The sequence below is a fragment of the Phalacrocorax aristotelis genome, unplaced genomic scaffold, assembly GCF_949628215.1.
Source record: "Phalacrocorax aristotelis unplaced genomic scaffold, bGulAri2.1 scaffold_87, whole genome shotgun sequence".
Lineage (NCBI taxonomy): Eukaryota > Metazoa > Chordata > Aves > Suliformes > Phalacrocoracidae > Phalacrocorax > Phalacrocorax aristotelis.
Window position 1 is genome coordinate 43,388 of NW_027441289.1, and position 21,701 is coordinate 65,088.

At 53.0% G+C, this 21,701-nt stretch overlaps 1 long non-coding RNA gene across 1 annotated transcript; it reads left to right on the forward strand.

Moving 5' to 3' along the window:
* The first annotated feature begins 780 nt into the window (after positions 1 to 780).
* Positions 781 to 11,646, forward strand: LOC142051282 (uncharacterized). The gene is made up of 3 exons (XR_012658393.1): positions 781 to 853; positions 1,112 to 1,221; positions 11,472 to 11,646. It is a non-coding gene; the product is annotated as an uncharacterized LOC142051282 (long non-coding RNA).
* The last annotated feature ends 10,055 nt before the right edge of the window (positions 11,647 to 21,701 follow it).

Genomic DNA, 21,701 nt, shown 5'->3' on the forward strand with positions numbered 1-21,701 from the left:
CGGGCGGCCGGGTTGTGCCGCAGAGCATGCCGGGAGCTGTAGTCCTTGCGGCTGCCGGGCGGCCGGGTTGTGCCGCAGAGCATGCCGGGAGCTGTATTCCTGGCGCAGTGGCTGCCGGCCCTGTCACGTGGTTCGCCGGGCGTGGCGGGAAGCGCGGTCTTCCGGCGCTCGGGTGCCGGGCGGCCGTGGCGCGTACGGTATGCGAGGTGTATTTTTGGGGTTGGATTCGTGTTGATTACTGGGGGCTTGCGGGTGCGGCCGCTTCCCGAGAAGCGGTGAGTTCCCCGGGAGCTGACAGAAGGGAAGAGGGAAAGGAGGAGGACGATGACCTTTTCCCCGTGCCCAGGGCGCAGATGATGGCCGCGTCCCCGGCCCACCGGAGGTCCCGCTCAGCCTCCCCTGGCCCCCCTTGCCCCGTGCGCCTGCCCCCAGCTCCGGCACCTCCCCATAAGCGTGCTGCATAGCCTTAGGCCGCCCCCAGGCCCTGTCGTGAAGGCAGCAAGCCGTCCCTCAAGCGCGCTGGATTCCCCCTTGGCGCAGGGGCCCTTAGCAGTAGCGTGGGGAGGGAGCGGTGTGTCCAGAAGCCCCTGCGGAAGGAGAGGCTTTGGCCAGGGTCGATCGACGGTAATGACGGTCGCTGTTTCTTCTTTCCCTCTCCCAGAGACCGTGCTGAGGACGTGGTTGTCTGTCCTTCCCCCGGGGATGCCGTTGCCTGCGGCCGTCTCAGGCTCGCGTGGCTTCTCTCTGCCCGTCCTCGCCGTCCTTGCAGCGCAGGGCCGAAAAGGGATAGACAAAGCCCTTCCCGGCTGCGGACAGGAGCTGCCTCGGTTGAAGCTGGAGACGCCAACGAAAGGTAAAGAAGAAGAAACTGAAGGTGCTCTGGCTGCCAGCTGCCTTCCTGCCGCAGGCAAGAGAGAGCCTGTCCATGCAGGTGGGGGAGGAAGGATCCCCCTTCATAGCCCGCAGCGGGCCAGGGCACCAACGTGCACCGTAGGGTCTGTACGCGTAACCCGGAGTTGGGTATGGGCGTGTAGTGCACGAGCGAGCTAGGCTACGTGCCTAGGAAGCCTCATCTGGTAAGAGCTGTAAGACACCCACGTATTCTCTTCAGGTGGAGGACGGCCTAGAGTCTGGAGCTGCAGAAGAGGCAGGGAGGAGAGGAGGGGAAAGAAGCATCTGAACGGCTAAATTGTGCCAGCAGCGCTGAGAGCGAGAGTCGCAGTGAGTCCTGGGCCACTGGGGCCCCGTTGCCTCTCTTGTGCGTCCTGGGCCCTCCCTGTCTCTCCCCCGGCCCCCTCTCTTTCCTTACCTGCTGCAAAATTTACTTTTTTTTTTGCCCCCCCCCCCCCCGCACCTTCTTTCTCCATCTCGCTCTGAGTGTCTCCCTGCCTCCCCGTCTTTTCAGTCCTCCCTCTCTCTGTCCTGTAGCCTGTGGCTCCTTTTTCTTTCTCCGCCTCTCTCTGCCTGGCTCTGGCTCCGTTTTTTTTTTTTTTTTTATTCCTCCTGCTCTGTCCTGTAGCCTGTCGGTGTTTTGTTGTTCTCTGGCTCTCTTGATCTGACTCCCTGTGTTACCGAAAAACGCGTTAAAATCGGAAACGACTCCTCAACACCAATTTAGTATTAAAGAGCAGGCATTCTTTATTCATGGCGCCGGATGCACGGGGGATCGCTCCTCCTGGCGTGCGTACCTCACGCACCTTTCCCGTACAATTTGTAGATCAATGTTTTACGTATTCATACATATTCATTATTGTCCTGTCTGCTGATTGGTACAAACTTGCTCGTTCCGTATGTAAATCGCTGCGCAGGCTCGGTTGTCCTCTTCCGTTGTTCTCTTCTGAGTAGGTGGTGTTACTTGGGTCGGTGGTGGTCTGTGAGTCGGTGGTCACGATCTCCCCCTGCCGGAATTACCTTTTAGCTTCTCGGCTCTTACTCTTGGCAGTCTTGGCTAGTTTTCTCAGTCCGCTAAGCGAAACCGCGTTTTGTCATCCTTTTCTGACAGAAGCACGTTGTCTGTTGTTCTGTTCGCATTAACGATCGCCTAGGGACTAAAATGCAGATCGACAGATGCGCTGATTGGTACGCTCCATGTTCCCGTAATGGAACACCGTCTCTGGTTGATTTCATCACTTTGGTTACATTTCCCCTGTTTGGAAGTTCTGAAATAATAATTTTCTCAATACTTCCATCCTAGATCAATAATATTCCACTATGTCAGTTTAGTGTTTGCTTCATGTTCTGAAATTTTCCCTTGATTGTGGTCTCCAGGGTGTATGCAGGTCCCATTTTCTACCCAAAATTTTATTAATTTGTTGAAGTACCTCTGCAAAAAAATGTGGTGCTCTATCAGAGGACATTCCCGTTGGCACTCTAAATCTTGGTATTAGTTCCTTCAGCAACGTTTTAACTACTACTCTAGCTTTGTCGGTGCAGCACGAGAAAGCTTCTGGCCATCTAGAAAATTTGTCAATCAGCACTGACAAATACTGCTCTATCTATTTTGTCTGGGTAACTCAGAGAACTTAATTTGCTAATAATTTCCGGGAGAATTTTTTGTTTTGTTACTCCTAAAGGTTGTTTCCTTTGGTTCAGGGGATTATTTCTAGGACAGATTGGACACTTAGCTACTATGGGTTTAACTATTCTTGTCATGCCTACACACGCTACAGATGTTTTTAAACTCAAAACCGTAGCGCCTACAGCCTAATGTGTTTGCTCATGGTTTTCTTTTGCAAGTTCTGTCATAACTTGTGGGGTGGTTGTTGTTATTACTTGTTTTTCTGGTGTTACCTACCATCTCTCTGTGTTTTGTGATGCTTCCAATTGTTCTGCTAATTGCTCATCCAATTTATTATATCTCGGTTTCAACTTTGGAATTCTGATCTGTTTTACTGGTACTAGTGCAAGGATACCTTGCTCTGCAGTCCTCTTTGCAGCTTTATCGGTCAGTCGTTTGCTTATGTTTACAGCCGTCTGGCCAAATTGATGAGCTTTGCAACGCTTTACCGCCACTTCTTTTGGTTTCTGCACGTCTTCCGGAAGTTGGAGAATTTCTTCTTTATGCTGTATTGATGATTCTTGGGCTGATGGCAGTCCTTTCTCCTTCCCAATAGCTCCATGATCGTGGATCACACCAAATGCACGTTTGGAATCAGTCTAGATATTTATCCTTTGTCCTTCTGCCATTCGCAGAGCTCGCTTCAATGCTACCAATACTGCTTTCTGTGCTGAGGTGTTTGCAGGCAGCACCCCTGACTCCGTTCCCTCGGCGGCGATAACGACAGCATATCCGGCCATTCGCTTCTCTTCTCGCCCAGAGCTTCTTCCATCTGTAAACAACTCCAGATCAGGATTTTCCCAGAGGTTTGTGTCTCAGGTCTGGTCTGCTGGAATAGACTTGTTCAATAGTTAGCAAGCGATCGTGTTCTAAATTGTCCGTAAGGTTTTCTGTTGTTAAAAACATAGCAGGATTCAGTATAGCAGTAGTCTTCGATTCCACATCGTCTTGTTCTAACAGAACAACTTGATATTTCAACATTCTGCTAAGGGATAGCCAACGACCCCCCTTTTGTTCTAAAACAGTCACCGCTATGTGCGGGACATATCCTGTCATCTTCTGTCCCATTGTTAACTTTGGGGCTTCCCGGATCGGCAGCGCTGTCGTTGCTACTGCCCGTAAACACCTAGGCCATCTTTAACTCGCGTGGTCGAGTTGTTTGGAGAAGTAGCCCACAGGTCTCTTCCAGGTTCCCAGTCGCTGTGTCAGCACTCCAAGGGCTAAATGTTGTCTTTCGTGGACAAACAACTGAAAAGGTTTAGCGAAATCAGGTAGGCCTAATGCAGGGGCCATCATCGAGGCTCTTTTCAGTTCTTTGAATGCCGTTTGGCATCCGGGCGTCCAGGTTAAATATTTATCCTTTTGAGTCTTTCAATGCCTCAAATAATGGTTTTACATACAGTCTATAGTTCAGAATCCAGAGCTGATGCTATTTCATTGTTTTCAGAAAAGCTCTCAGTTCCTTCGGGCTGCTAGGTTCGGGAATTTGACAAATAGTTTCTTTCTTTTCACTTTCTAATTGTCTTTGTCTTTGAGATATTTCAAATCCTAAATAAATGGCTGCTTCTTTTCCTATTTGGGTTTTGTTTCTGGAAACTCCGCATCTTCCTTGGCCCAGAAAATTTAAAAATTTCAAAACATTTTTCTTTACTTTGTGCCGCTATCAGAATGTCATCCGCATTCTGTAACAAGATGCCTCTCCCTGGGTTCTGTTTTTTCTATATCTCTAATTTTTTTTTGCCAGCTGAGTCTCAAGTATCGTAGGACTATTTTTAAATCCTTGTGGAAGTACGGTCCATGGTAGCTGTGTCTTTCATTCTGTGGTGGGGCTTTCCCATTGCAAAGCAAATAGGCTTTGACTTTTTATGCCTGGAGGTATGCAAAAGAAGGCGTCCTTCAAATCTAGTACAGTAAACCATTTATGCTCCTCCTTTAAAAGAGGTCAGTAAAGTGTATGGATTAGCTACTACCGGATGTATATCTTGGACCACCTGATTTATAGCCCTTAAATCGTGAACTAGCTAATACTCTTTGCCTCTAGATTTCTTTACTGGCGACACAGGAGTACTATATTCTGATTCACATTCCACTAAAAGCTCATATTCTGAAAAATTTTATAATTAACTTCTGTAATCCTTTTCGAGCCTCTCGCTTAATAGGGTATTGTTTTTGTCTTACGGGCTTGGCTCCAGGCTTTAAGGTTACTTTTACCGGCTCTGCCCACTTAGATCGCTCCGGAGCTCCGCTCGCTCAAACCAAAGGAATTACTACGTTTTCCACTTCCTCGGGAACCTGTTCCTCCCTGGAGGAATCCTGTAACATAAACGCTCTCGCCTCTGTGGCTTTTGATTCTGGTATTAGTGATTTAATCTCTCCATCTTTAAAAGTTACTTGAGCATCTAATTGACCTAATAGATCTCGTCATAACAGAGGCAGTGGACATTCAGGCATAGACAGAAACTGGTGAGTTGCCCATTGCTTCTCCAATTTAAACTTTAATGGCTCTGAGAGGGGCTAATTTTTCTTTGCCCTGTTGCGCTAGCAACATCTACTGATTTATGATCAAATTTCTCTTCACGTGTATTCAATACCAAATAAGTGGCTCCCGTATCTACCAAAAATTCTATTTCTTCATTCCGTAGCTTCAGTGTAACCAGGTGTTCAGCTAGGGTTGATTCCCCTGGTCTCCTTCATGCCGAGCTACTTCAAGCATTTAACCCAGATCTCTAGATTCAGGTTGTTCTAGTTTCTGAAGGTTGTTTTCTCTCCCCCCGCCCCCATCTGGGGCTGATTGTCTTACGAATATAGAGACCAGCTGAATTGCTTTTTCTGGTTTTTCTGGGTTCAAATGAGTATATTTTCTGGTGGTCACCTTCAGTCTTTCCATAAAGGCTGAAGGGGACTCACTTAATTCTTGTCTCACTTCATAAATTTTGACCAATTTATTGCTTTTGGCATTGCTTGTCTTACTCCAAATAAAATCTCTCTCTGACATCTAGTCAACATTCCCCTGGGTCCTGGCTGATTAGGGTCCCACTCGGGATTTGTAGATGGAAAATTCTTATTCATTGTTCTCTGTAAATTCCCGTTAGCATGTGCTCCCTGCACCTGCCTTCTGGCTGTATTCAATACTATTTTCTTCTCAGTTTCATCAAGCGAAGTATCCAGTATCACAAGTAGAGCAACACTCTTTCAAGTTCTCACCACGTTTTCCTCTTTTCAGAAACATTGCCGTAGAATCTTGTGGACATACCTCACGCTGTTTCTGCTGCTCGGGATGATTCCACGGTGTAAAGAACAAATCAACATATGCCACTTCTTCCCATTTGCCTTCCCTTTTTACAAAACAACATTAATTGCAAGATGGTACGATATTGCAATGTCTCGTGTTCTGGCCATTTGTGCCCACCTTCCAATTGATACGTTGGCCACCAATGATTGCAATATTCAATTAATGGTTTCCGAGTTAGTGGGTCACCGCCCCCGACGTCTTTCCAGTGCTTCAAAATACATCGCAAAGGTGTTCTCTGTGGGATAGGTTTCCTACTCAGTAATGCTCCCGTCTCCCAGTCGACTAGTAGTTGTGATAGTGCACTATCACAAATACTAGTCAGAGGGACTCCAACCCCCGTTAGAGGTCTCACTGGAAATCTGCCACTGGGATCTGTAGCCCCCTGCTAGATATCCCTGGAGACTTCAACCCCCTGTTGAAGACTCCCCTACCCTCGGGTCCCGCTCCACAGGCTTTCGCCTAGCAGAGACTTACCAACCGAGGCACCTCTTGGCCCCGACCCTGCGTGGCTTTCACCGCGCCTTACGGACAGGCCTGTGGGACTCAAACCCGCTATCCTATCCTATGTGGGAAACTAACCCCACGTATTATTCTACCTAAGTTTCTTCTTCAAAGAATGCCTTGTTTACCTCAATCCAGGGGATCTTGCTCAGAATTCTCTGGCCCGGGGATCGGAAGCTCTCCCGGAGAATTCCTCGGGGCCGGCTGCAGGTCCCACGATCCCACGGATCCATCGAGATTCAAAAGCAGGTTCCCACCTGGGGTGCGAAAACTGTTACCGAAAAACGCGTTAAAATCGGAAACGACTCCTCAACACCAATTTAGTATTAAAGAGCAGGCATTCTATATTCACGGCGCCGGATGCACGGGGGATCGCTCCTCCTGGCGTGCGTACCTCACGCACCTTTCCTGTACAATTTGTAGATGAAAATTTTACATACTCATACATAGTCATTATTGTCTTGTCTAGCGATGGGTACAAACTTGCTCGTTCCGTATGTCAATCACTGTGCAGGCTCGGTTGTCCTCTTCCGTTGTTCTCTTCTGAGTAGGTGGTGTTACTTGGGTCGGTGGTGGTCTGTGAGTCGGTGGTCGCGATCTCCCCCTGCCGGAATTACCTTTTAGCTTCTCGGCTCTTACTCTTGGCAGTCTTGGCTAGTTTTCTCAGTCCGCTAAGCGAAACCGCGTTTTGTCATCCTTTTCTGACAGAAGCATGTTGTCTGTTGTTCTGCTGACATTAACGATCTGCACTAAAATGCAGATCGACAGGTGCGCTGATTGGTACGCTCCATGTTCCCGTAATGGAACACCGTCTCTGGTTGGTTGATTTCATCGCTTTGGTTACACCTGTTCCTGTTGTTCAGTTTCTTCTTTTTTGGCTTTGTGTGATTCTCTCTGTGATTCTGTTTTTCTCTGCCTCGCTTTTCCCAGCTCCCCGTCCCTCACTTTTAATGCCCGTTATCCTTCACCAGCACACTCTCCCTTGGTTCCCATCCTCGTTTCTGAATTCCTCCTGCTTTGCCACGTAGCCCGTGACTTTTTTCTTAATCTCTCTGTCTGCCTCAACGCTCCCCCCGTGCTTTTTAATTTGTCTTCTCTGCTCTGTACCCTGCTACTGTTCTTGCCTTTCTGAGTTCTTCTCTGTCCAGCTCCCTTTCCCTATTCATGAATTCCTGTTCTTCCTGCAGCCACCGCTGTTCCCTGTGACCTCCATCTCTCTCTGTCCAGCTCCCTGTCCCTAGGTTTTAATTCCTGCCTCTGCCCGCTGTAGCCTGTCTAGATGTTTCTCTCGGCCTCTCTCTCTGTCCGGCTCCCTCTCTCTGTGTTCTAATTCCACGTTCTCTGTCACGTGGACCCGTGCTATTTGTTTGTCCTCATCTCTCTCTGTCCAGCTCCTTGCTGCGATGTTTTATTTCCTCATTTCCTCCCTCTCTGTCTTTGTAGCCCATTGCTGTTGGTTTGGTTTTTTTCTTTTTTTTCACTTGTTTCTTCATGTGTCTCTGTCTGCCTCCCAGTCCCTGATCTTTAATTCCTCCTTCCCTGTAGGCCGCTGTTCCTTTTTTCCATTCTACATTGTGTTCTCTTTGGTCTCGTGTTCTTATTCATTGATTCCCTCCTCGCTGCCCTGTGGCTTGTCCCCATTTTATTGTTGCTTCTCTCTCCCTCTCTCTGGCTTCTTGCCCCTGTTTTTAAAATTCCTCCCTCTCTTCTCTCTTCCCTGTAGGCCGTGTGATCTTTAGCCTTTCTCCATCTCTTTCTGCCCAGCTCTCTGTGTCTATTCATTAATTCTTCCCTCGCTGCCCTGTAGCCTGTAGCTTCTGTCCTTTCTCCATCTTGCTGTCCCTGGCTCCCGCGTGACCCTATGCTAGAATTGTTTCTCTCTCCTCTCCGTACGCATTGCGATTCCTTTTGCTCTCTGTCTCCCTTTGGTTTTTTTCTTTTTTTTTTCTGGCTCCCTGTCCCTAATTCTTAATTCTCTGCCTTCTCGTGCCCCATGGTTTGTTCTGTGGGGTTCTCTCGCGGTTCCCTCGCAGTTCCCTCCAGTCCATACTGGGCTATATTGGTCTAGTCCATACTGGGCTATATTGGTCTGTCCCGGCTTCCTCCCACTTCTTTCCCAGTGCCTCACAGTAGGTCCCGGTTCCGTCCATGGGGGGAACTGTGAGGGAACTGTGAGGGAACTGTGAGGGAACTGTGAGGGAACTGTGAGGGAACTGTGAGGGAACTGTGAGGGAACTGTGAGGGAACTGTGAGGGAACTGTGAGGGAACTGTGAGGGAACTGTGAGGGAACTGTGAGGGAACTGTGAGGGAACTGTGAGGGAACTGTGAGGGAACTGTGAGGGAACTGTGAGGGAACTGTGAGGGAACTGTGAGGGAACTGTGAGGGAACTGTGAGGGAACTGTGAGGGAACTGTGAGGGAACTGTGAGGGAACTGTGAGGGAACTGTGAGGGAACTGTGAGGGAACTGTGAGGGAACTGTGAGGGAACTGTGAGGGAACTGTGAGGGAACTGTGAGGGAACTGTGAGGGAACTGTGAGGGAACTGTGAGGGAACTGTGAGGGAACTGTGAGGGAACTGTGAGGGAACTGTGAGGGAACTGTGAGGGAACTGTGAGGGAACTGTGAGGGAACTGTGAGGGAACTGTGAGGGAACTGTGAGGGAACTGTGAGGGAACTGTGAGGGAACTGTGAGGGAACTGTGAGGGAACTGTGAGGGAACTGTGAGGGAACTGTGAGTAGGGGGGCGGCCCCCCGGGCCCCAGCCCCTCCCCCCCGCCTGGGGCCGGGCCCCGCGGCCGCCGGCCCCTTCCTCCTCTGCCCGCTCCCGTCGCAGACGGCTCGGTATGTGTCACGAGCGGCAGCCGCGTTCAGCAGCTCTCGGAGGGCGCGCGGCTGTGCCCGGCCGTGACCGGGGCCCGCAGGGGTTTCCCGCTCGCCCCGAGAAGGCGCTGGCCCCGAGCCGGCGCGTCCCGCCCCGCCCGGCCCTCGGCGCCCTCGCGAGCTGAGCGCGGCCCGGCCAGCAGGGGGCGCTGGCGCTCACCGGCTGGGCGCGGTGGCGGGGCCGGTGGGGGCCGTTCCTTCCGGCCGCCCTTTAAGGGCCGCCCCGCGGGGCTCGGGCTTCCGGTGGCGCGTGCGCGGCGCGGCGGAGCGGGGGCGGGAGCGGTGCGTGTGGAGGCCGAAGGGCCGGTGCGTGTGGCGGCCGGGTCGCGAGGCGTCCCTGTGCGGTGCCGGGGCCCCTCTGCGGCCCGGCGTGGGAAGCCCGCGGCCGGCGGAGCCTGCTGGGAGCTGGGCGGGGAGCGCCGCGGCGGTCCGGCCGCCGGCAGCCATCCCCTGCGGTGGCCGGCAGCCCCTCGGGACGCCTGGAGGCCTGGCGGTGCCCGAGCCTCGCCTGCGGCAGCCGCCTAAGAGAGCAGCGCGGCCGTGTCCGGGGGCCGGAGAGCGCTGGTGGGTGAGTTCGGGCAGCGGGGGGCGGGTGTGTGTCTCCGGGCGGGGCCGGGGGGCTCCGTGCCCCGCAGAGGAGCCCCGGTCGGGCATCGTTCGCTTCCGAACAATGCAGGTCTGTCCCTGGTTATTTTCTGTGTACAGTGTTTCGGGCCACCTGAAAGCCTTTGGCCGGGTAGGTTTGGTGCGGGGCGATGGCAGGTGTGGACCCTGAAAGATCTCGGGTGGGGGGTGTGGGAGGTTTTAAGAAGGTTTTCAAGAATGCCTTAAAACTCTGAGCCCACCTCGTGTGTCATGTCGTGTTATCATGTCGTGAGTCTCGTGACTGTGGCAAATGGCTGAGTCGGGCGTTTTCTGATAACTAACTTCTGAACGTGTGCGTGTGTAGGCACGGGGAGATTTGTGCAGTGTGACGGAGCCCCTTGTGCTTCTGTGCTAATGTCTACCTGTTCTAGACCTCCAGTGTTGGAAAGCCTTTGTTTAGTGCCTAGTTGTGGCTGCGTAACTGCTGTTGCGCCTGCAGCTGTGCTCGCAGGGATGCTGGGTGGCTCCGCATCAAACCGGCCGCCGGGCGGCCGGGTTGTGCCGCAGAGCATGCCGGGAGCTGTAGTCCTTGCGGCTGCCGGGCGGCCGGGTTGTGCCGCAGAGCATGCCGGGAGCTGTATTCCTGGCGCAGTGGCTGCCGGCCCTGTCACGTGGTTCGCCGGGCATGGCGGGAGGCGCGGTCTTCCGGTGCTCGGGTGCCGGGCGGCTGTGGCGCGTACGGTACGCGAGGTGTATTTTTGGGGTTGGATTCGTGTTGATTACTGGGGGCTTGCGGGTGCGGCCGCTTCCCGAGAAGCGGTGAGTTCCCCGGGAGCTGACAGAAGGGAAGAGGGAAAGGAGGAGGACGATGACCTTTTCCCCGTGCCCAGGGCGCAGATGATGGCCGCGTCCCCGGCCCACCGGAGGTCCCGCTCAGCCTCCCCTGGCCCCCCTTGCCCCGTGCGCCTGCCCCCAGCTCCGGCACCTCCCCATAAGCGTGCTGCATAGCCTTAGGCCGCCCCCAGGCCCTGTCGTGAAGGCAGCAAGCCGTCCCTCAAGCGCGCTGGATTCCCCCTTGGCGCAGGGGCCCTTAGCAGTAGCGTGGGGAGGGAGCGGTGTGTCCAGAAGCCCCTGCGGAAGGAGAGGCTTTGGCCAGGGTCGATCGACGGTAATGACGGTCGCTGTTTCTTCTTTCCCTCTCCCAGAGACCGTGCTGAGGACGTGGTTGTCTGTCCTTCCCCCGGGGATGCCGTTGCCTGCGGCCGTCTCAGGCTCGCGTGGCTTCTCTCTGCCCGTCCTCGCCGTCCTTGCAGCGCAGGGCCGAAAAGGGATAGACAAAGCCCTTCCCGGCTGCGGACAGGAGCTGCCTCGGCTGAAGCTGGAGACGCCAACGAAAGGTAAAGAAGAAGAAACTGAAGGTGCTCTGGCTGCCAGCTGCCTTCCTGCCGCAGGCAAGAGAGAGCCTGTCCATGCAGGTGGGGGAGGAAGGATCCCCCTTCATAGCCCGCAGCGGGCCAGGCCACCAACGTGCACCGTAGGGTCTGTACGCGTAACCCGGAGTTGGGTACGGGCGTGTAGTGCACGAGCGAGCTAGGCTACGTGCTTAGGAAGCCTCATCTGGTAAGAGCTGTAAGACACCCACGTATTCTCTTCAGGTGGAGGACGGCCTAGAGTCTGGAGCTGCAGAAGAGGCAGGGAGGAGAGGAGGGGAAAGAAGCATCTGAACGGCTAAATTGTGCCAGCAGCGCTGAGAGCGAGAGTCGCGGTGAGTCCTGGGCCACTGGGGCCCCGTTGCCTCTCTTGTGCGTCCTGGGCCCTACCTGTCTCTCCCCCGGCCCCCTCTCTTTCCTTACCTGCTGCAAAATTTACTTTTTTTTTTGCGCCCCCCCCCCCCCCCCCGCACCTTCTTTCTCCATCTCGTTCTGAGTGTCTCCCTGCCTCCCCGTCTTTTCAGTCCTCCCTCTCTCTGTCCTGTAGCCTGTGGCTCCTTTTTCTTTCTCCGCCTCTCTCTGCCTGGCTCTGGCTCCGTTTTTTTTTTTTTTTTTTATTCCTCCTGCTCTGTCCTGTAGCCTGTCGGTGTTTTGTTGTTCTCTGGCTCTCTTGATCTGACTCCCTGTGTTACCGAAAAACGCGTTAAAATCGGAAACGACTCCTCAACACCAATTTAGTATTAAAGAGCAGGCATTCTTTATTCGCGGCGCCGGATGCACGGGGGATCGCTCCTCCTCGCGTGCGTACCTCACGTACCTTTCCCCTACAATTTATAGATGAAAATTTCACATACTCATACATATTCATTATTGTCCTGTCTGCTGATGGGTACAAACTTGCTCGTTCCCTATGTCAGTCACTGCGCAGGCTCGGTTGTCCTCCCAGTACAGTGCGGGGAACGGGGACGTACAGTGCGGGGAACGGGGACGTACCAGGATCTACTGGGTTGTACTGGGAGGGAACTGGGACGTACTGGGAGGCTCTACAATGTCCTGGGATGTCCTGGGATGTAGTGTGGAGGAACTAGGATGTACAGGCTTGTACTGGGTTGTACCGGGTGGAACTGGCAGGAATTTGGGATGTACCAGGATGTACCAGGATGTACTGGGATGTACTGGGAGGTAACAGTTATGTACTGGGAAGGAACTGGTAGGGAACTGGGATGTACTGGTATGTACTGGGAGGGAAGTGTTATGTACTGAGGGGAACTGGGACGTACTGGGATGTGCTGGGAGGGAACTGTGAAGTACTGGGATGTACTGGGAGGGAACTGGGACGTACTGTGAGGACACTGGGATGTACTGTTATGTACTGGGAGGGAAGTGTTATGTACAGAGGGGAACTGGTGCGTACTGGGATGTACAGGGATGGAACTGTGAAGTACTGGGATGTACTGGGAGTGAACTGGGAGGGAACTGTTATGTACCAGGATGTACTGGGAGGGAACTGGGAGGGAACTGGGATGTACTGGGAGGGAACTGGTATGTACTGGGAGGGAACTGGTATGTACTGGGAGGGAACTGGGATGTACTGGGAGGGAACTGGGATGTACTGGGATGTAATGGGACGGAACTGGGAAAGAAGTGGTAGCGAACCGGGAGGGAATTGGGATGTATGGGGATGAACTGGTAGGGATGTACCGTGGAGGAACTAGGATGTACAGGCTTGTACTGGGTTGTACCGGGTGGAACTGGCAGGGATTTGGGATGTACCAGGATCTACTAGGATGTACTGGGATGTACTGGGAGGTAACTGTTATGTACTGGGAAGGAACTGGGAGGGAACTGGGATGTACTGGGAGGGAACTGGGACGTACTGTGAGGACACTGGGATGTACTGGTATGTACTGGGAGGGAAGTGTTATGTACTGAGGGGAACTGGGACGTACTGTGATGTACTGGGAGGGAACTGTGAAGTACTGGGATGTACTGGGAGTGAACTGGGAGGGAACTGGTATGTAGTAGGATGTACTGGGATGTACTGGGATGTACTGGGAGGGAACTGGGATGTACTGGGACATACTGGCAGGGAACTGGGACGGACTGGGAGGGGATTGGGACGGACTGGGAGGGAACTGGGATGTACTGGGATGTAGTGGGAGGGAACTGGGATGTACTGGGAGGAAACTGGAATGTACCAGTTGACACCCACTTCCCTCCCAGTGCCTCCCAGTATATCCCAGTTTCCTCCCAGTATATCCCAGCTTCCTCCCAGTACATCGCAGTAAATCCCAGCTCGCTCCCAGTACATCCCAATACATCGCTGTACATTCCAGTTCTGTTCCTGTACATCCCAATACATCCCCGTTCCATGCCAGTAGATCCCAGTTTCCTACCAGTTCATCCCCGTACATCCCAATTCCCTCCCGGTTCACTACCAGTTCTTTCCCAGTGCCTCCCAATACATCCCAGTACATCTCAGTTCCCTCCCAGTACGTCCCAGTTCCCTCCCAGTACGTCCCAGTTCCCTCCCAGTACGTCCCAGTTCCCTCCCAGTACTGGGAGGGAACTGGGATGTACTGGGAGGCACTTCAATGTGCGGGGATGCCCTGGGATGTACTGTGGAGGAACTAGGATGTACAGGCTTGTACTGGGTTGTACCGGGTGGAACTGGCATGGATTTGGGATGTACCAGGATCTACTGGGATGTACTGGGATGTACTGGGAGGTAACTGTTATGTACTGGGAGTGAACTGGGAGGGAGCTGGGATGTACTGGGAGGCACTACAATGTGTGGGGATGCCCTGGGATGTACTGTGGAGGAACTAGGATGTACAGGCTTGTACTGGGTTGTACCGGGTGGAACTGGCAGGGATTTGGGATGTACCGGGATGTACTGGGATATACTGGGAGGTAACTGTTATGTACTGGGAGTGAACTGGTAGGGAACTGGGATGTACTGGGAGGGAACTGGGACGTACTGTGAGGACACTGGGATGTACTGTTATGTACTGGGAGGGAAGTGTTATGTACTGAGGGGAACTGGTGCGTACTGGGATGTACTGGGATGGAACTGTGAAGTACTGGGATGTACTGGGAGTGAACTGGGAGGGAACTGGTATGTAGTAGGATGTACTGGGTGGGAACTGGGATGTACCAGGATGTACCGGGATGTACTGGGAGGGAACTGGGATGTAGTGGGAGGGAACTGGGATGTACTGGGAGGGAACTGGGATGTACTGGGACATACTGGCAGGGAACTGGGATGTACTGGGAGGGGATTGGGATGTACTGGGAGGGAACTTGGATGTATTGGGAGGGAAGTGTTATGTACCAAGGGGGAACTGGGACGTACTGGGATGTAGTGGGAGTGAACTGTGAAGTACTGGAATGTACTGTGAGGGAACTGGGATGTACTGGGAGGGAACTTTAAAGTACTGGGATGTACTTAGAGGAAACTGGGAGGCAACTGGCATGTACTGGGATGTACTGGAATGGAACTGGGAGTGAACTGTGTGTGAACTGGGAGGGAACTGGGATGTACTGGGATGTACTGGGAGGGACTGGGAGGGATCTGGGATGTACTGGGCTGCACTGGTAGGGAACTGGGATGTACTGGGAGGAAACTGGAATGTCCCAGTTGACACCCACTTCCCTCCCAGTTTCCTCCCAGTATATCCCAGTTTCCTCCCAGTACATCCCAGTAAATCCCAGTTCGCTCCCAGTACATCCCAATACATCGCCGTACATTCCAGTTCCGTTCCTGTACATCCCAGTACATCCCAGTTCCATTCCAGTACATCCCAGTTTCCTGCCAGTTCATCCCCGTACATCCCAATTCCCTCCCGGTTCACTACCACTTCTTTCCCAGTGCCTCCCAATACATCCCAGTTCCGTCCCATTACATCCCAGTACATCCCAGTTCCCTCGCAGTACATCCCAGTTCCCTCCCAGTACTGGGAGGGAGCTGGGATGTACTGGGAGGCACTACAATGTGCGGGGATGCCCTGGGATGTACTGTGGAGGAACTAGGATGTACAGGCTTGTACTGGGTTGTACCGGGTGGAACTGGCAGGGATTTGGGATGTACCAGGATCTACTGGGATGTACTGGGATGTACTGGGAGGTAACTGTTATGTACTGGGAAGGAACTGGGAGGGAACTGGGATGTACTGGGAGGGAACTGGGACGTACTGTGAGGACACTGGGATGTACTGGTATGTACTGGGAGGGAAGTGTTATGTACTGAGGGGAACTGGGACGTACTGGGATGTACTGGGAGGGAACTGTGAAGTACTGGGATGTACTGGGAGTGAACTGGGAGGGAACTGGTATGTAGTAGGATGTACTGGGTGGGAACTGGGATGTACTGGGATGTACTGGGAGGGAACTGGGATGTACTGGGACATACTGGCAGGGAACTGGGATGTACTGGGAGGGGATTGGGACGGACTGGGAGGGAACTGGGATGTACTGGGCTGCACTGGTAGGGAACTGGGATGTACTGGGAGGAAACTGGAATGTCCCAGTTGACACCCACTTCCCTCCCAATGCCTCCGAGTATATCCCAGTTTCCTCCCAGTATATCCCAGCTTCCTCCCAGTACATCCCAGTAAATCCCAGCTCGCTCCCAGTACATCCCAATACATCGCTGTACATTCCAGTTCTGTTCCTGTACATCCCAATACATCCCCGTTCCATGCCAGTACATCCCAGTTTCCTACCAGTTCATCCCCGTACATCCCAATTCCCTCCCGGTTCACTACCACTTCTTTCCCAGTGCCTCCCAATACATCCCAGTTCCGTCCCATTACATCCCAGTACATCTCAGTTCCCTCCCAGTACGTCCCAGTTCCGTTCCTGTACATCCCAGGTCCCTCCCAGTACTGGGAGGGAACTGGGATGTACTGGGAGGCACTACAATGTGTGGGGATGCCCTGGGATGTACTGTGGAGGAACTAGGATGTACAGGCTTGTACTGGGTTGTACCGGGTGGAACTGGCATGGATTTGGGATGTACCAGGATGTACTGGGATGTACTGGGATGTACTCGGAGGTCACTGTTATGTACTGGGAGTGAACTGGTAGGGAACTGGGACGTACTGGTAGGGAACTGGGATGTACTGGGAGGGAACTGGGACGTACTGTGAGGACACTGGGATGTACTGTTATGTACTGGGAGGGAAGTGTTATGTACTGAGGGGAACTGGTGCGTACTGGGATGTACTGGGATGGAACTGTGAAGTTCGGGGATGTACTGGGAGTGAACTGGGAGGGAACTGGTATGTAGTAGGATGTACTGGGTGGGAACTGGGATGTACCAGGATGTACTGGGAGGGAACTGGGATGTAGTGGGAGGGAACTGGGAGGGAACTGGTATGTACTGGGAGGGAACTGGGATGTACTGGGACATACTGGCAGGGAACTGGGATGTACTGGGAGGGGATTGGGATGTACTGGGAGGGAACTTGGATGTATTGGGAGGGAAGTGTTATGTACCAAGGGGGAACTGGGACGTACTGGGATGTAGTGGGAGTGAACTGTGAAGTACTGGAATGTACTGTGAGGGAACTGGGATGTACTGGGAGGGAACTTTAAAGTACTGGGATGTACTTAGAGGAAACTGGGAGGCAACTGGCATGTACTGGGATGTACTGGAATGGAACTGGGAGTGAACTGTGTGTGAACTGGGAGGGAACTGGGATGTACTGGGATGTACTGGGAGGGATCTGGGATGTACTGGGCTGCACTGGTAGGGAACTGGGATGTACTGGGAGGAAAGTGGAATGTCCCAGTTGACACCCACTTCCCTCCCAGTTTCCTCCCAGTATATCCCAGTTTCCTCCCAGTACATCCCAGTAAATCCCAGTTCGCTCCCAGTACATCCCAATACATGGCCGTACATTCCAGTTCCGTTCCTGTACATCCCAATACATCCCCGTTCCATTCCAGTACATCCCAGTTTCCTGCCAGTTCATCCCCGTACATCCCAATTCCCTCCCGGTTCACTACCACTTCTTTCCCAGTGCCTCCCAATACATCCCAGTTCCGTCCCATTACATCCCAGTACATCCCAGTTCCCTCCCAGTACATCCCAGTTCCCTCCCAGTACTGGGAGGGAGCTGGGATGTACTGGGAGACACTATAATGTGCGGGGATGCCCTGGGATGTACTGTGGAGGAACTAGGATGTACAGGCTTGTACTGGGTTGTACCGGGTGGAACTGGCAGGGATTTGGGATGTACCAGGATCTACTGGGATGTACTGGGATGTACTGGGAGGTAACTGTTATGTACTGGGAAGGAACTGGGAGGGAACTGGGATGTACTGGGAGGGAACTGGGACGTACTGTGAGGACACTGGGATGTACTGGTATGTACTGGGAGGGAAGTGTTATGTACTGAGGGGAACTGGGACGTACTGGGATGTACTGGGAGGGAACTGTGAAGTACTGGGATGTACTGGGAGTGAACTGGGAGGGAACTGGTATGTAGTAGGATGTACTGGGTGGGAACTGGGATGTACTGGGATGTACTGGGAGGGAACTGGGATGTACTGGGACATACTGGCAGGGAACTGGGATGTACTGGGAGGGGATTGGGACGGACTGGGAGGGAACTGGGATGTACTGGGCTGCACTGGTAGGGAACTGGGATGTACTGGGAGGAAACTGGAATGTCCCAGTTGACACCCACTTCCCTCCCAATGCCTCCGAGTATATCCCAGTTTCCTCCCAGTATATCCCAGCTTCCTCCCAGTACATCCCAGTAAATCCCAGCTCGCTCCCAGTACATCCCAATACATCGCTGTACATTCCAGTTCTGTTCCTGTACATCCCAATACATCCCCGTTCCATGCCAGTACATCCCAGTTTCCTACCACTTCATCCCCGTACATCCCAATTCCCTCCCGGTTCACTACCAGTTCTTTCCCAGTGCCTCCCAATACATCCCAGTTCCGTCCCATTACATCCCAGTACATCTCAGTTCCCTCCCAGTACGTCCCAGTTCCGTTCCTGTACATCCCAGGTCCCTCCCAGTACTGGGAGGGAACTGGGATGTACTGGGAGGCACTACAATGTGTGGGGATGCCCTGGGATGTACTGTGGAGGAACTAGGATGTACAGGCTTGTACTGGGTTGTACCGGGTGGAACTGGCATGGATTTGGGATGTACCAGGATGTACTGGGATGTACTGGGATGTACTCGGAGGTCACTGTTATGTACTGGGAGTGAACTGGTAGGGAACTGGGACGTACTGGTAGGGAACTGGGATGTACTGGGAGGGAACTGGGACGTACTGTGAGGACACTGGGATGTACTGTTATGTACTGGGAGGGAAGTGTTATGTACTGAGGGGAACTGGTGCGTACTGGGATGTACTGGGATGGAACTGTGAAGTTCGGGGATGTACTGGGAGTGAACTGGGAGGGAACTGGTATGTAGTAGGATGTACTGGGTGGGAACTGGGATGTACCAGGATGTACTGGGAGGGAACTGGGATGTAGTGGGAGGGAACTGGGAGGGAACTGGTATGTACTGGGAGGGAACTGGGATGTACTGGGACATACTGGCAGGGAACTGGGATGTACTGGGAGGGGATTGGGATGTACTGGGAGGGAACTTGGATGTATTGGGAGGGAAGTGTTATGTACCAAGGGGGAACTGGGACGTACTGGGATGTAGTGGGAGTGAACTGTGAAGTACTGGAATGTACTGTGAGGGAACTGGGATGTACTGGGAGGGAACTTTAAAGTACTGGGATGTACTTAGAGGAAACTGGGAGGCAACTGGCATGTACTGGGATGTACTGGAATGGAACTGGGAGTGAACTGTGTGTGAACTGGGAGGGAACTGGGATGTACTGGGATGTACTGGGAGGGATCTGGGATGTACTGGGCTGCACTGGTAGGGAACTGGGATGTACTGGGAGGAAAGTGGAATGTCCCAGTTGACACCCACTTCCCTCCCAGTTTCCTCCCAGTATATCCCAGTTTCCTCCCAGTACATCCCAGTAAATCCCAGTTCGCTCCCAGTACATCCCAATACATCGCCGTACATTCCAGTTCCGTTCCTGTACATCCCAATACATCCCCGTTCCATTCCAGTACATCCCAGTTTCCTGCCAGTTCATCCCCGTACATCCCAATTCCCTCCCGGTTCACTACCACTTCTTTCCCAGTGCCTCCCAATACATCCCAGTTCCGTCCCATTACATCCCAGTACATCCCAGTTCCCTCCCAGTACATCCCAGTTCCCTCCCAGTACATCCCAGTTCCCTCCCAGTACTGGGAGGGAGCTGGGATGTACTGGGAGACACTATAATGTGCGGGGATGCCCTGGGATGTACTGTGGAGGAACTAGGATGTACAGGCTTGTACTGGGTTGTACCGGGTGGAACTGGCAGGGATTTGGGATGTACCAGGATCTACTGGGATGTACTGGGATGTACTGGGAGGTAACTGTTATGTACTGGGAAGGAACTGGGAGGGAACTGGGATGTACTGGGAGGGAACTGGGACGTACTGTGAGGACACTGGGATGTACTGGTATGTACTGGGAGGGAAGTGTTATGTACTGAGGGGAACTGGGACGTACTGGGATGTACTGGGAGGGAACTGTGAAGTACTGGGATGTACTGGGAGTGAACTGGGAGGGAACTGGTATGTAGTAGGATGTACTGGGTGGGAACTGGGATGTACTGGGATGTACTGGGAGGGAACTGGGATGTACTGGGACATACTGGCAGGGAACTGGGATGTACTGGGAGGGGATTGGGACGGACTGGGAGGGAACTGGGATGTACTGGGCTGCACTGGTAGGGAACTGGGATGTACTGGGAGGAAACTGGAATGTCCCAGTTGACACCCACTTCCCTCCCAATGCCTCCCAGTATATCCCAGTTTCCTCCCAGTATATCCCAGCTTCCTCCCAGTACATCCCAGTAAATCCCAGCTCGCTCCCAGTACATCCCAATACATCGCTGTACATTCCAGTTCTGTTCCTGTACATCCCAATACATCCCCGTTCCATGCCAGTACATCCCAGTTTCCTACCAGTTCATCCCCGTACATCCCAATTCCCTCCCGGTTCACTACCAGTTCTTTCCCAGTGCCTCCCAATACATCCCAGTTCCGTCCCATTACATCCCAGTACATCTCAGTTCCCTCCCAGTACGTCCCAGTTCCGTTCCTGTACATCCCAGGTCCCTCCCAGTACTGGGAGGGAACTGGGATGTACTGGGAGGCACTACAATGTGTGGGGATGCCCTGGGATGTACTGTGGAGGAACTAGGATGTACAGGCTTGTACTGGGTTGTACCGGGTGGAACTGGCATGGATTTGGGATGTACCAGGATGTACTGGGATGTACTGGGAGGTAACTGTTATGTACTGGGAGTGAACTGGGAGGGAGCTGGGATGTACTGGAAGGCACTACAATGTGCGGGGATGCCCTGGGATGTACCGTGGAGGAACTAGGATGTACAGGCTTGTACTGGGTTGTACCGGGTGGAACTGGCAGGGATTTGGGATGTACCGCGATGTACTGGGATGTACTGGGAGGTAACTGTTATGTACTGGGAGTGAACTGGTAGGGAACTGGGACGTACTGGTAGGGAACTGGGATGTACTGGGAGGGAACTGGGACGTACTGTGAGGACACTGGGATGTACTGTTATGTACTGGGAGGGAAGTGTTATGTACTGAGGGGAACTGGGACGTACTGGGATGTACTGGGAGGGAACTGTGAAGTACTGGGATGTACTGGGATGTACTGGGAGGGAACTGGGATGTACTGGGACATACTGGCAGGGAACTGGGATGTACCAGGATGTACTGGGATGTACTGGGAGGGAACTGGGATGTAGTGGGAGGGAACTGGGAGGGAACTGGTATGTACTGGGAGGGAACTGGGATGTACTGGGACATACTGGCAGGGAACTGGGATGTACTGGGAGGGGATTGGGATGTACTGGGAGGGAACTTGGATGTATTGGGAGGGAAGTGTTATGTACCAAGGGGGAACTGGGACGTACTGGGATGTAGTGGGAGTGAACTGTGAAGTACTGGAATGTACTGTGAGGGAACTGGGATGTACTGGGAGGGAACTTTAAAGTACTGGGATGTACTTAGAGGAAACTGGGAGGCAACTGGCATGTACTGGGATGTACTGGAATGGAACTGGGAGTGAACTGTGTGTGAACTGGGAGGGAACTGGGATGTACTGGGAGGGAACTGGGATGTACTGGGATGTACTGGGATGTACTGGGAGGGATCTGGGATGTACTGGGCTGCACTGGTAGGGAACTGGGATGTACTGGGAGGAAAGTGGAATGTCCCAGTTGACACCCACTTCCCTCCCAGTTTCCTCCCAGTATATCCCAGTTTCCTCCCAGTATATCCCAGTTTCCTCCCAGTATATCTCAGTAAATCCCAGTACATCCCAGTAAATCCCA